The following is a 14226-nucleotide window of genomic DNA, read 5'->3' as shown; positions in this document are numbered from 1 at the left end:
CCCTCTCTCGTCCAGGTGGCTTTGACATGGTGTTGCAATCGCTGTTGCTGGCTTGTGCGATTTAAAAACTTCCTATAAGAGTATAATTTAACAGCACATAACTATAAAAGAGACGACAATTTTATTTGCACCAATTATCCTATAGACATATAACAGTCCTAATGATTCCTTGAGGCCTTGCAGTGTCACAATGTTCTCCATGGTTCCACAGGCCCCACAGTGTCATGTGACTCCTCTGTTCCATGAGTCCTGCAATGTCACAATGGACCTTTGGACCAATGGACCATGGGGCTTTGCAGTGTCACAACGCTCTCCTTTGGCTCCACAGGGTCACAATGGAGCACTGATTACAGGCAGCCTCTCTGTGTTACCCTGGAGCTTTGTTTCCGTGGGGTCTCGCAGTGTCCCAATGGAGCCTTGGCTGGATGGGGCCTCACAGTGTCACAATGATGCCTACATTCCACTGAGGCACACGGCGTCACTAGGGTCCCCTTGCTTCCATGAGGCCCAGCAATGTCACAGTGGTGTCCATGAATCCATGAGGACTCACAGTATCCCAATGGTCTCTTGATCTCACATGGTCCCACAGTGTCCCAATGGTCCCTTGGTCTCACAAGGCCCCACAGTGTCCCAATGGTCACTTCTTCTCACATGGCCCCACAGTGTAACAATGGTCCCTTGGTTCCATGGTTCCTGGTCTGGTGCATTCCCCTTTCCCCTTCTCAGGCCACCCTGCCAGCTGAGAAATGCTCACTGGGCCAGGGCCTTGGCCAGCAGCCCCTGGGCTCAGCTCCTCTGGAGCTCATCACAGACACTGTCTGCTCCAGGCTCAACCCTTCATCCCCTGGGGAGATGCCAAAGCCTCCACAGGGAACATTTCCCTTTGCTCAGGGGAATTTCTCACAGGTGCCTTGTAGTGACTCTTTGTGTCTGTGTGCACACAGGAGTGCCTGTGCTCAGGGAAATGTGGCAGAAATGCTGCTCTCTGAGGGCTTTGATTGCCTTGGATAGCTGAGCCAGTCAGGCCTGGAAGTAAGGTTAAGTCATGTCACCCTGATTCTTAAGATTTTCTAAAGCCTTCTGAGTTTCCATTCTGTTGGAGAACCTTCCCACACAATTTCTGTCAACAACATATTGTTTACAATCTTTTATGGGGCTGGACAAACTTGATGTACTAGTGCTTTGTCCAATGTCTTTGGACAGGTGGTCCATTCACTCTCCAATCCAATGTCACCTTTGGGAAAGTATAAAAGTTGGAGTCAGAGAATAAACTTTTCTCTTTACCTTGAAAATAGCAGGTGGCTCGCATCGTGCTTTCACGTGTCTTATAGCGACAAAGTCACAAGCTGTAAGCAAAGTTAAATGCTGCTAAGAGTTGTTCTTTTGCTAATTTGTGAAGCTTAATAGAAGTTATAAGCAAAGTTGAATATTGTTAAGTGTTATTCCACAGCTCTGTTTAGCTTTTAGGCTGTATTCCTTTTCTCCTTGCCCTCACTGTCCTTTCGTCACACACACACACACACACACACACACACCCACACACACACACACACACACAAACACACAGAGACACACAGACACCGGGACAGTTCTTGACTCCTTTTTGGTTTGATTGCTTGGATTTTGTTTGGTTTTGTTGTTGCTTTGTTTCCTTGGTGTGCCTGAAGTGTCCAGTCAGGAGCAGAGTGACTCTTGCCAAGGAACTCTGTGGTGCTGTCACTTAATATTAAAGCTGTTTTATGCTACTCCCCTGCTGGGGATTTTTAAAGTGCTCTCAAGCCCTCCTTCATAAGAGGGTGAAGGAGCCCTGGCCAAGCTCTGGCCCTGGGGGCACAGGGATGCTGCTAGGGGGTCCCTGTCTCCCTGTTCCAACTGTGACGGCCCTGAGTCCCTGTCCCCGTGTCAGGCTCTGGGCTTGATCTCCTCGAACATCCTCAGCAGGGGGCTGCAGCGCCAGGGGCAGGGGGACCCAGAGGGACACGGGATGCCACCGGGCACGAGCAGCTTTGGACTTCTCTGGGAGGAACTGTGAGTGGGAGCTGGCTTGAAGTGACCTCCCCAGTAAGGTCACAGAGCCCCTGAGATGTCACACTGCCTCCTGGGATGTCACAGCCCACCCTGAGATCTCACAAATCCCCCTTGTGATGTCACAGAGCCAGTGCTGCTCTAGCACTCTGGGATGTCATACAGTTGCGCTGTGATGGCACAGAAGACTCTGGCATCACAAAGTCAGCCCGTGTCACAATCCTTTAGTGCAAGCGGGAATCATGACAGTTCATTTTCCCCATCTCAGAATTAGCAGAAGTAGATAGGCTTATCATGAGAAACCGAATGTGATGAACATGTTAGAAATGCAAGGCTCCAAGTTATTAATTTTTAATTTAATAAAAGTTATTAAGTGTACCAAATATAAACTTTGAGAAAAATGAAAAAAAGACACTATAAAAAAAAGTCAATGTGGAGCCCGGGATTGCCACCGGGTGAGACACAGGTTGGACAGCTGCAGCAGAGGGTCCTCTATGCTTCACACCGACCGTCCTGTTTGACCCATTTTTATACAATTTTCCTTGCCTGAGCCAGAGTCCCCTTTCTTCCTTTTCAAAGTGCATGTATTCATGTGGAGTTCTTTTCTCTGTGGCAAGTTGAACAATACGTGTCCGGAGAGTGATGAAAAACCTGTGTTTGCAGTCCCGGAATTCGGATTTGAGATGTACCTCCCTGATGGCTCTGACTATCTCGGTCTCGGATATTTATCGTGTATTTATCATCCGGGTGTTTCTCGGACAACCTTGATGCATGATCCCTCTCTGGGCTGGCCACTTTCGTTCGCTTGTAAATAAAGTCCTCCCTCTCTCGTCCAGGTGGCTTTGACATGGTGTTGCAATCGCTGTTGCTGGCTTGTGCGATTTAAAAACTTCCTATAAGAGTATAATTTAACAGCACATAACTATAAAAGAGACGACAATTTTATTTGCACGAATTATCCTATAGACATATAACAGTCCTAATGATTCCTTGAGGCCTTGCAGTGTCACAATGTTCTCCATGGTTCCACAGGCCCCACAGTGTCATGTGACTCCTCTGTTCCATGAGTCCTGCAATGTCACAATGGACCTTTGGACCAATGGACCATGGGGCTTTGCAGTGTCACAACGCTCTCCTTTGGCTCCACAGGGTCACAATGGAGCACTGATTACAGGCAGCCTCTCTGTGTTACCCTGGAGCTTTGTTTCCGTGGGGTCTCGCAGTGTCCCAATGGAGCCTTGGCTGGATGGGGCCTCACAGTGTCACAATGATGCCTACATTCCACTGAGGCACACGGCGTCACCAGGGTCCCCTTGCTTCCATGAGGCCCAGCAATGTCACAGTGGTGTCCATGAATCCATGAGGACTCACAGTATCCCAATGGTCTCTTGATCTCACATGGTCCCACAGTGTCCCAATGGTCCCTTGGTCTCACAAGGCCCCACAGTGTCCCAATGGTCACTTCTTCTCACATGGCCCCACAGTGTAACAATGGTCCCTTGGTTCCATGGTTCCTGGTCTGGTGCATTCCCCTTTCCCTTCTCAGGCCACCCTGCCAGCTGAGAAATGCTCACTGGGCCAGGGCCTTGGCCAGCAGCCCCTGGGCTCAGCTCCTCTGGAGCTCATCACAGACACTGTCTGCTCCAGGCTCAACCCTTCATCCCCTGGGGAGATGCCAAAGCCTCCACAGGGAACATTTCCCTTTGCTCAGGGGAATTTCTCACAGGTGCCTTGTAGTGACTCTTTGTGTCTGTGTGCACACAGGAGTGCCTGTGCTCAGGGAAATGTGGCAGAAATGCTGCTCTCTGAGGGCTTTGATTGCCTTGGATAGCTGAGCCAGTCAGGCCTGGAAGTAAGGTTAAGTCATGTCACCCTGATTCTTAAGATTTTCTAAAGCCTTCTGAGTTTCCATTCTGTTGGAGAACCTTCCCACACAATTTCTGTCAACAACATATTGTTTACAATCTTTTATGGGGCTGGACAAACTTGATGTACTAGTGCTTTGTCCAATGTCTTTGGACAGGTGGTCCATTCACTCTCCAATCCAATGTCACCTTTGGGAAAGTATAAAAGTTGGAGTCAGAGAATAAACTTTTCTCTTTACCTTGAAAATAGCAGGTGGCTCGCGTCGTGCTTTCACGTGTCTTATAGCGACAAAGTCACAAGCTGTAAGCAAAGTTAAATGCTGCTAAGAGTTGTTCTTTTGCTAATTTGTGAAGCTTAATAGAAGTTATAAGCGAAGTTGAATATTGTTAAGTGTTATTCCACAGCTCTGTTTAGCTTTTAGGCTGTATTCCTTTTATCCTTGCCCTCACTGTCCTTTCGTCACACACACACACACACACCCACACACACCCACACACACACACACACACACAAACACACAGAGACACACAGACACCGGGACAGTTCTTGACTCCTTTTTGGTTTGATTGCCTGGGTTTTGTTTGGTTTTGTTGTTGCTTTGTTTCCTTGGTGTGCCTGAAGTGTCCAGTCAGGAGCAGAGTGACTCTTGCCAAGGAACTCTGTGGTGCTGTCACTTAATATTAAAGCTGTTTTATGCTACTCCCCTGCTGGGGATTTTTAAAGTGTTCTCAAGCCCTCCTTCATAAGAGGGTGAAGGAGCCCTGGCCAAGCTCTGGCCCTGGGGGCACAGGGATGCTGCTAGGGGGTCCCTGTCTCCCTGTTCCAACTGTGACGGCCCTGAGTCCCTGTCCCCGTGTCAGGCTCTGGGCTTGATCTCCTCGAACATCCTCAGCAGGGGGCTGCAGCGCCAGGGGCAGGGGGACCCAGAGGGACACGGGATGCCACCGGGCACGAGCAGCTTTGGACTTCTCTGGGAGGAACTGTGAGTGGGAGCTGGCTTGAAGTGACCTCCCCAGTAAGGTCACAGAGCCCCTGAGATGTCACACTGCCTCCTGGGATGTCACAGCCCACCCTGAGATCTCACAAATCCCCCTTGTGATGTCACAGAGCCAGTGCTGCTCTATCACTCTGGGATGTCATACAGTTGCGCTGTGATGGCACAGAAGACTCTGGCATCACAAAGTCAGCCCGTGTCACAATCCTCTAGTGCAAGCGGGAATCATGACAGTTCATTTTCCCCATCTCAGAATTAGCAGAAGTAGATAGGCTTATCATGAGAAACCGAATGTGATGAACATGTTAGAAATGCAAGGCTCCAAGTTATTAATTTTTAATTTAATAAAAGTTATTAAGTGTACCAAATATAAACTTTGAGAAAAATGAAAAAAAGACACTATAAAAAAAAGTCAATGTGGAGCCCGGGATTGCCACCGGGTGAGACACAGGTTTGACAGCTGCAGCAGAGGGTCCTCTATGCTTCACACCGACCGTCCTGTCTGACCCATTTTTATACAATTTTCCTTGCCTGAGCCAGAGTCCCCTTTCTTCCTTTTCAAAGTGCATGTATTCATGTGGAGTTCTTTTCTCTGTGGCAAGTTGAACAATACGTGTCCGGAGAGTGATGAACACCTGTGTTTGCAGTCCCGGAATTCGGATTTGAGATGTACCTCCCTGATGGCTCTGACTATCTCGGTCTCGGATATTTATCGTGTATTTATCGTCCGGGTGTTTCTCGGACAACCTTGATGCATGATCCCTCTCTGGGCTGGCCACTTTCGTTCGCTTGTAAATAAAGTCCTCCCTCTCTCGTCCAGGTGGCTTTGACATGGTGTTGCAATCGCTGTTGCTGGCTTGTGCGATTTAAAAACTTCCTATAAGAGTATAATTTAACAGCACATAACTATAAAAGAGACGACAATTTTATTTGCACAAATTATCCTATAGACATATAACAGTCCTAATGATTCCTTGAGGCCTTGCAGTGTCACAATGTTCTCCATGGTTCCACAGGCCCCACAGTGTCATGTGACTCCTCTGTTCCATGAGTCCTGCAATGTCACAATGGACCTTTGGACCAATGGACCATGGGGCTTTGCAGTGTCACAACGCTCTCCTTTGGCTCCACAGGGTCACAATGGAGCACTGATTACAGGCAGCCTCTCTGTGTTACCCTGGAGCTTTGTTTCCGTGGGGTCTCGCAGTGTCCCAATGGAGCCTTGGCTGGATGGGGCCTCACAGTGTCACAATGATGCCTACATTCCACTGAGGCACACGGCGTCACTAGGGTCCCCTTGCTTCCATGAGGCCCAGCAATGTCACAGTGGTGTCCATGAATCCATGAGGACTCACAGTATCCCAATGGTCTCTTGATCTCACATGGTCCCACAGTGTCCCAATGGTCCCTTGGTCTCACAAGGCCCCACAGTGTCCCAATGGTCACTTCTTCTCACATGGCCCCACAGTGTAACAATGGTCCCTTGGTTCCATGGTTCCTGGTCTGGTGCATTCCCCTTTCCCCTTCTCAGGCCACCCTGCCAGCTGAGAAATGCTCACTGGGCCAGGGCCTTGGCCAGCAGCCCCTGGGCTCAGCTCCTCTGGAGCTCATCACAGACACTGTCTGCTCCAGGCTCAACCCTTCATCCCCTGGGGAGATGCCAAAGCCTCCACAGGGAACATTTCCCTTTGCTCAGGGGAATTTCTCACAGGTGCCTTGTAGTGACTCTTTGTGTCTGTGTGCACACAGGAGTGCCTGTGCTCAGGGAAATGTGGCAGAAATGCTGCTCTCTGAGGGCTTTGATTGCCTTGGATAGCTGAGCCAGTCAGGCCTGGAAGTAAGGTTAAGTCATGTCACCCTGATTCTTAAGATTTTCTAAAGCCTTCTGAGTTTCCATTCTGTTGGAGAACCTTCCCACACAATTTCTGTCAACAACATATTGTTTACAATCTTTTATGGGGCTGGACAAACTTGATGTACTAGTGCTTTGTCCAATGTCTTTGGACAGGTGGTCCATTCACTCTCCAATCCAATGTCACCTTTGGGAAAGTATAAAAGTTGGAGTCAGAGAATAAACTTTTCTCTTTACCTTGAAAATAGCAGGTGGCTCGCATCGTGCTTTCACGTGTCTTATAGCGACAAAGTCACAAGCTGTAAGCAAAGTTAAATGCTGCTAAGAGTTGTTCTTTTGCTAATTTGTGAAGCTTAATAGAAGTTATAAGCAAAGTTGAATATTGTTAAGTGTTATTCCACAGCTCTGTTTAGCTTTTAGGCTGTATTCCTTTTCTCCTTGCCCTCACTGTCCTTTCGTCACACACACACACACACACACACACACACCCACACACACACACACACACACAAACACACAGAGACACACAGACACCGGGACAGTTCTTGACTCCTTTTTGGTTTGATTGCCTGGGTTTTGTTTGGTTTTGTTGTTGCTTTGTTTCCTTGGTGTGCCTGAAGTGTCCAGTCAGGAGCAGAGTGACTCTTGCCAAGGAACTCTGTGGTGCTGTCACTTAATATTAAAGCTGTTTTATGCTACTCCCCTGCTGGGGATTTTTAAAGTGCTCTCAAGCCCTCCTTCATAAGAGGGTGAAGGAGCCCTGGCCAAGCTCTGGCCCTGGGGGCACAGGGATGCTGCTAGGGGGTCCCTGTCTCCCTGTTCCAACTGTGACGGCCCTGAGTCCCTGTCCCCGTGTCAGGCTCTGGGCTTGATCTCCTCGAACATCCTCAGCAGGGGGCTGCAGCGCCAGGGGCAGGGGGACCCAGAGGGACACGGGATGCCACCGGGCACGAGCAGCTTTGGACTTCTCTGGGAGGAACTGTGAGTGGGAGCTGGCTTGAAGTGACCTCCCCAGTAAGGTCACAGAGCCCCTGAGATGTCACACTGCCTCCTGGGATGTCACAGCCCACCCTGAGATCTCACAAATCCCCCTTGTGATGTCACAGAGCCAGTGCTGCTCTAGCACTCTGGGATGTCATACAGTTGCGCTGTGATGGCACAGAAGACTCTGGCATCACAAAGTCAGCCCGTGTCACAATCCTCTAGTGCAAGCGGGAATCATGACAGTTCATTTTCCCCATCTCAGAATTAGCAGAAGTAGATAGGCTTATCATGAGAAACCGAATGTGATGAACATGTTAGAAATGCAAGGCTCCAAGTTATTAATTTTTAATTTAATAAAAGTTATTAAGTGTACCAAATATAAACTTTGAGAAAAATGAAAAAAAGACACTATAAAAAAAAGTCAATGTGGAGCCCGGGATTGCCACCGGGTGAGACACAGGTTTGACAGCTGCAGCAGAGGGTCCTCTATGCTTCACACCGACCGTCCTGTCTGACCCATTTTTATACAATTTTCCTTGCCTGAGCCAGAGTCCCCTTTCTTCCTTTTCAAAGTGCATGTATTCATGTGGAGTTCTTTTCTCTGTGGCAAGTTGAACAATACGTGTCCGGAGAGTGATGAACACCTGTGTTTGCAGTCCCGGAATTCGGATTTGAGATGTACCTCCCTGATGGCTCTGACTATCTCGGTCTCGGATATTTATCGTGTATTTATCGTCCGGGTGTTTCTCGGACAACCTTGATGCATGATCCCTCTCTGGGCTGGCCACTTTCGTTCGCTTGTAAATAAAGTCCTCCCTCTCTCGTCCAGGTGGCTTTGACATGGTGTTGCAATCGCTGTTGCTGGCTTGTGCGATTTAAAAACTTCCTATAAGAGTATAATTTAACAGCACATAACTATAAAAGAGACGACAATTTTATTTGCACAAATTATCCTATAGACATATAACAGTCCTAATGATTCCTTGAGGCCTTGCAGTGTCACAATGTTCTCCATGGTTCCACAGGCCCCACAGTGTCATGTGACTCCTCTGTTCCATGAGTCCTGCAATGTCACAATGGACCTTTGGACCAATGGACCATGGGGCTTTGCAGTGTCACAACGCTCTCCTTTGGCTCCACAGGGTCACAATGGAGCACTGATTACAGGCAGCCTCTCTGTGTTACCCTGGAGCTTTGTTTCCGTGGGGTCTCGCAGTGTCCCAATGGAGCCTTGGCTGGATGGGGCCTCACAGTGTCACAATGATGCCTACATTCCACTGAGGCACACGGCGTCACTAGGGTCCCCTTGCTTCCATGAGGCCCAGCAATGTCACAGTGGTGTCCATGAATCCATGAGGACTCACAGTATCCCAATGGTCTCTTGATCTCACATGGTCCCACAGTGTCCCAATGGTCCCTTGGTCTCACAAGGCCCCACAGTGTCCCAATGGTCACTTCTTCTCACATGGCCCCACAGTGTAACAATGGTCCCTTGGTTCCATGGTTCCTGGTCTGGTGCATTCCCCTTTCCCCTTCTCAGGCCACCCTGCCAGCTGAGAAATGCTCACTGGGCCAGGGCCTTGGCCAGCAGCCCCTGGGCTCAGCTCCTCTGGAGCTCATCACAGACACTGTCTGCTCCAGGCTCAACCCTTCATCCCCTGGGGAGATGCCAAAGCCTCCACAGGGAACATTTCCCTTTGCTCAGGGGAATTTCTCACAGGTGCCTTGTAGTGACTCTTTGTGTCTGTGTGCACACAGGAGTGCCTGTGCTCAGGGAAATGTGGCAGAAATGCTGCTCTCTGAGGGCTTTGATTGCCTTGGATAGCTGAGCCAGTCAGGCCTGGAAGTAAGGTTAAGTCATGTCACCCTGATTCTTAAGATTTTCTAAAGCCTTCTGAGTTTCCATTCTGTTGGAGAACCTTCCCACACAATTTCTGTCAACAACATATTGTTTACAATCTTTTATGGGGCTGGACAAACTTGATGTACTAGTGCTTTGTCCAATGTCTTTGGACAGGTGGTCCATTCACTCTCCAATCCAATGTCACCTTTGGGAAAGTATAAAAGTTGGAGTCAGAGAATAAACTTTTCTCTTTACCTTGAAAATAGCAGGTGGCTCGCATCGTGCTTTCACGTGTCTTATAGCGACAAAGTCACAAGCTGTAAGCAAAGTTAAATGCTGCTAAGAGTTGTTCTTTTGCTAATTTGTGAAGCTTAATAGAAGTTATAAGCAAAGTTGAATATTGTTAAGTGTTATTCCACAGCTCTGTTTAGCTTTTAGGCTGTATTCCTTTTCTCCTTGCCCTCACTGTCCTTTCGTCACACACACACACACACACACACACACACCCACACACACACACACACACACAAACACACAGAGACACACAGACACCGGGACAGTTCTTGACTCCTTTTTGGTTTGATTGCTTGGATTTTGTTTGGTTTTGTTGTTGCTTTGTTTCCTTGGTGTGCCTGAAGTGTCCAGTCAGGAGCAGAGTGACTCTTGCCAAGGAACTCTGTGGTGCTGTCACTTAATATTAAAGCTGTTTTATGCTACTCCCCTGCTGGGGATTTTTAAAGTGCTCTCAAGCCCTCCTTCATAAGAGGGTGAAGGAGCCCTGGCCAAGCTCTGGCCCTGGGGGCACAGGGATGCTGCTAGGGGGTCCCTGTCTCCCTGTTCCAACTGTGACGGCCCTGAGTCCCTGTCCCCGTGTCAGGCTCTGGGCTTGATCTCCTCGAACATCCTCAGCAGGGGGCTGCAGCGCCAGGGGCAGGGGGACCCAGAGGGACACGGGATGCCACCGGGCACGAGCAGCTTTGGACTTCTCTGGGAGGAACTGTGAGTGGGAGCTGGCTTGAAGTGACCTCCCCAGTAAGGTCACAGAGCCCCTGAGATGTCACACTGCCTCCTGGGATGTCACAGCCCACCCTGAGATCTCACAAATCCCCCTTGTGATGTCACAGAGCCAGTGCTGCTCTAGCACTCTGGGATGTCATACAGTTGCGCTGTGATGGCACAGAAGACTCTGGCATCACAAAGTCAGCCCGTGTCACAATCCTTTAGTGCAAGCGGGAATCATGACAGTTCATTTTCCCCATCTCAGAATTAGCAGAAGTAGATAGGCTTATCATGAGAAACCGAATGTGATGAACATGTTAGAAATGCAAGGCTCCAAGTTATTAATTTTTAATTTAATAAAAGTTATTAAGTGTACCAAATATAAACTTTGAGAAAAATGAAAAAAAGACACTATAAAAAAAAGTCAATGTGGAGCCCGGGATTGCCACCGGGTGAGACACAGGTTGGACAGCTGCAGCAGAGGGTCCTCTATGCTTCACACCGACCGTCCTGTCTGACCCATTTTTATACAATTTTCCTTGCCTGAGCCAGAGTCCCCTTTCTTCCTTTTCAAAGTGCATGTATTCATGTGGAGTTCTTTTCTCTGTGGCAAGTTGAACAATACGTGTCCGGAGAGTGATGAACACCTGTGTTTGCAGTCCCGGAATTCGGATTTGAGATGTACCTCCCTGATGGCTCTGACTATCTCGGTCTCGGATATTTATCGTGTATTTATCATCCGGGTGTTTCTCGGACAACCTTGATGCATGATCCCTCTCTGGGCTGGCCACTTTCGTTCGCTTGTAAATAAAGTCCTCCCTCTCTCGTCCAGGTGGCTTTGACATGGTGTTGCAATCGCTGTTGCTGGCTTGTGCGATTTAAAAACTTCCTATAAGAGTATAATTTAACAGCACATAACTATAAAAGAGACGACAATTTTATTTGCACGAATTATCCTATAGACATATAACAGTCCTAATGATTCCTTGAGGCCTTGCAGTGTCACAATGTTCTCCATGGTTCCACAGGCCCCACAGTGTCAGGTGACTCCTCTGTTCCATGAGTCCTGCAATGTCACAATGGACCTTTGGACCAATGGACCATGGGGCTTTGCAGTGTCACAACGCTCTCCTTTGGCTCCACAGGGTCACAATGGAGCACTGATTACAGGCAGCCTCTCTGTGTTACCCTGGAGCTTTGTTTCCGTGGGGTCTCGCAGTGTCCCAATGGAGCCTTGGCTGGATGGGGCCTCACAGTGTCACAATGATGCCTACATTCCACTGAGGCACACGGCGTCACCAGGGTCCCCTTGCTTCCATGAGGCCCAGCAATGTCACAGTGGTGTCCATGAATCCATGAGGACTCACAGTATCCCAATGGTCTCTTGATCTCACATGGTCCCACAGTGTCCCAATGGTCCCTTGGTCTCACAAGGCCCCACAGTGTCCCAATGGTCACTTCTTCTCACATGGCCCCACAGTGTAACAATGGTCCCTTGGTTCCATGGTTCCTGGTCTGGTGCATTCCCCTTTCCCCTTCTCAGGCCACCCTGCCAGCTGAGAAATGCTCACTGGTCCTGGGCCTTGGCCAGCAGCCCCTGGGCTCAGCTCCTCTGGAGCTCATCACAGACACTGTCTGCTCCAGGCTCAACCCTTCATCCCCTGGGGAGATGCCAAAGCCTCCACAGGGAACATTTCCCTTTGCTCAGGGGAATTTCTCACAGGTGCCTTGTAGTGACTCTTTGTGTCTGTGTGCACACAGGAGTGCCTGTGCTCAGGGAAATGTGGCAGAAATGCTGCTCTCTGAGGGCTTTGATTGCCTTGGATAGCTGAGCCAGTCAGGCCTGGAAGTAAGGTTAAGTCATGTCACCCTGATTCTTAAGATTTTCTAAAGCCTTCTGAGTTTCCATTCTGTTGGAGAACCTTCCCACACAATTTCTGTCAACAACATATTGTTTACAATCTTTTATGGGGCTGGACAAACTTGATGTACTAGTGCTTTGTCCAATGTCTTTGGACAGGTGGTCCATTCACTCTCCAATCCAATGTCACCTTTGGGAAAGTATAAAAGTTGGAGTCAGAGAATAAACTTTTCTCTTTACCTTGAAAATAGCAGGTGGCTCGCATCGTGCTTTCACGTGTCTTATAGCGACAAAGTCACAAGCTGTAAGCAAAGTTAAATGCTGCTAAGAGTTGTTCTTTTGCTAATTTGTGAAGCTTAATAGAAGTTATAAGCGAAGTTGAATATTGTTAAGTGTTATTCCACAGCTCTGTTTAGCTTTTAGGCTGTATTCCTTTTATCCTTGCCCTCACTGTCCTTTCGTCACACACACACACACACACACACCCACCCACACACACACACACACACACAAACACACAGAGACACACAGACACCGGGACAGTTCTTGACTCCTTTTTGGTTTGATTGCCTTGGTTTTGTTTGGTTTTCTTGTTGCTTTGTTTCCTTGGTGTGCCTGAAGTGTCCAGTCAGGAGCAGAGTGACTCTTGCCAAGGAACTCTGTGGTGCTGTCACTTAATATTAAAGCTGTTTTATGCTACTCCCCTGCTGGGGATTTTTAAAGTGCTCTCAAGCCCTCCTTCATAAGAGGGTGAAGGAGCCCTGGCCAAGCTCTGGCCCTGGGGGCACAGGGATGCTGCTAGGGGGTCCCTGTCTCCCTGTTCCAACTGTGACGGCCCTGAGTCCCTGTCCCCGTGTCAGGCTCTGGGCTTGATCTCCTCGAACATCCTCAGCAGGGGGCTGCAGCGCCAGGGGCAGGGGGACCCAGAGGGACACGGGATGCCACCGGGCACGAGCAGCTTTGGACTTCTCTGGGAGGAACTGTGAGTGGGAGCTGGCTTGAAGTGACCTCCCCAGTAAGGTCACAGAGCCCCTGAGATGTCACACTGCCTCCTGGGATGTCACAGCCCACCCTGAGATCTCACAAATCCCCCTTGTGATGTCACAGAGCCAGTGCTGCTCTAGCACTCTGGGATGTCATACAGTTGCGCTGTGATGGCACAGAAGACTCTGGCATCACAAAGTCAGCCCGTGTCACAATCCTTTAGTGCAAGCGGGAATCATGACAGTTCATTTTCCCCATCTCAGAATTAGCAGAAGTAGATAGGCTTATCATGAGAAACCGAATGTGATGAACATGTTAGAAATGCAAGGCTCCAAGTTATTAATTTTTAATTTAATAAAAGTTATTAAGTGTACCAAATATAAACTTTGAGAAAAATGAAAAAAAGACACTATAAAAAAAAGTCAATGTGGAGCCCGGGATTGCCACCGGGTGAGACACAGGTTGGACAGCTGCAGCAGAGGGTCCTCTATGCTTCACACCGACCGTCCTGTCTGACCCATTTTTATACGATTTTCCTTGCCTGAGCCAGAGTCCCCTTTCTTCCTTTTCAAAGTGCATGTATTCATGTGGAGTTCTTTTCTCTGTGGCAAGTTGAACAATACGTGTCCGGAGAGTGATGAACACCTGTGTTTGCAGTCCCGGAATTCGGATTTGAGATGTACCTCCCTGATGGCTCTGACTATCTCGGTCTCGGATATTTATCGTGTATTTATTGTCCGGGTGTTTCTCGGACAACCTTGATGCATGATCCCTCTCTGGGCTGGCCACTTTCGTTCGCTTGTAAATAAAGTCCTCCC

This window comes from Lonchura striata, unplaced genomic scaffold, assembly GCF_046129695.1.
Source record: "Lonchura striata isolate bLonStr1 unplaced genomic scaffold, bLonStr1.mat Scaffold_82, whole genome shotgun sequence".
NCBI lineage: Eukaryota > Metazoa > Chordata > Aves > Passeriformes > Estrildidae > Lonchura > Lonchura striata.
Note: the sequence above shows the minus strand (reverse complement) of the source record.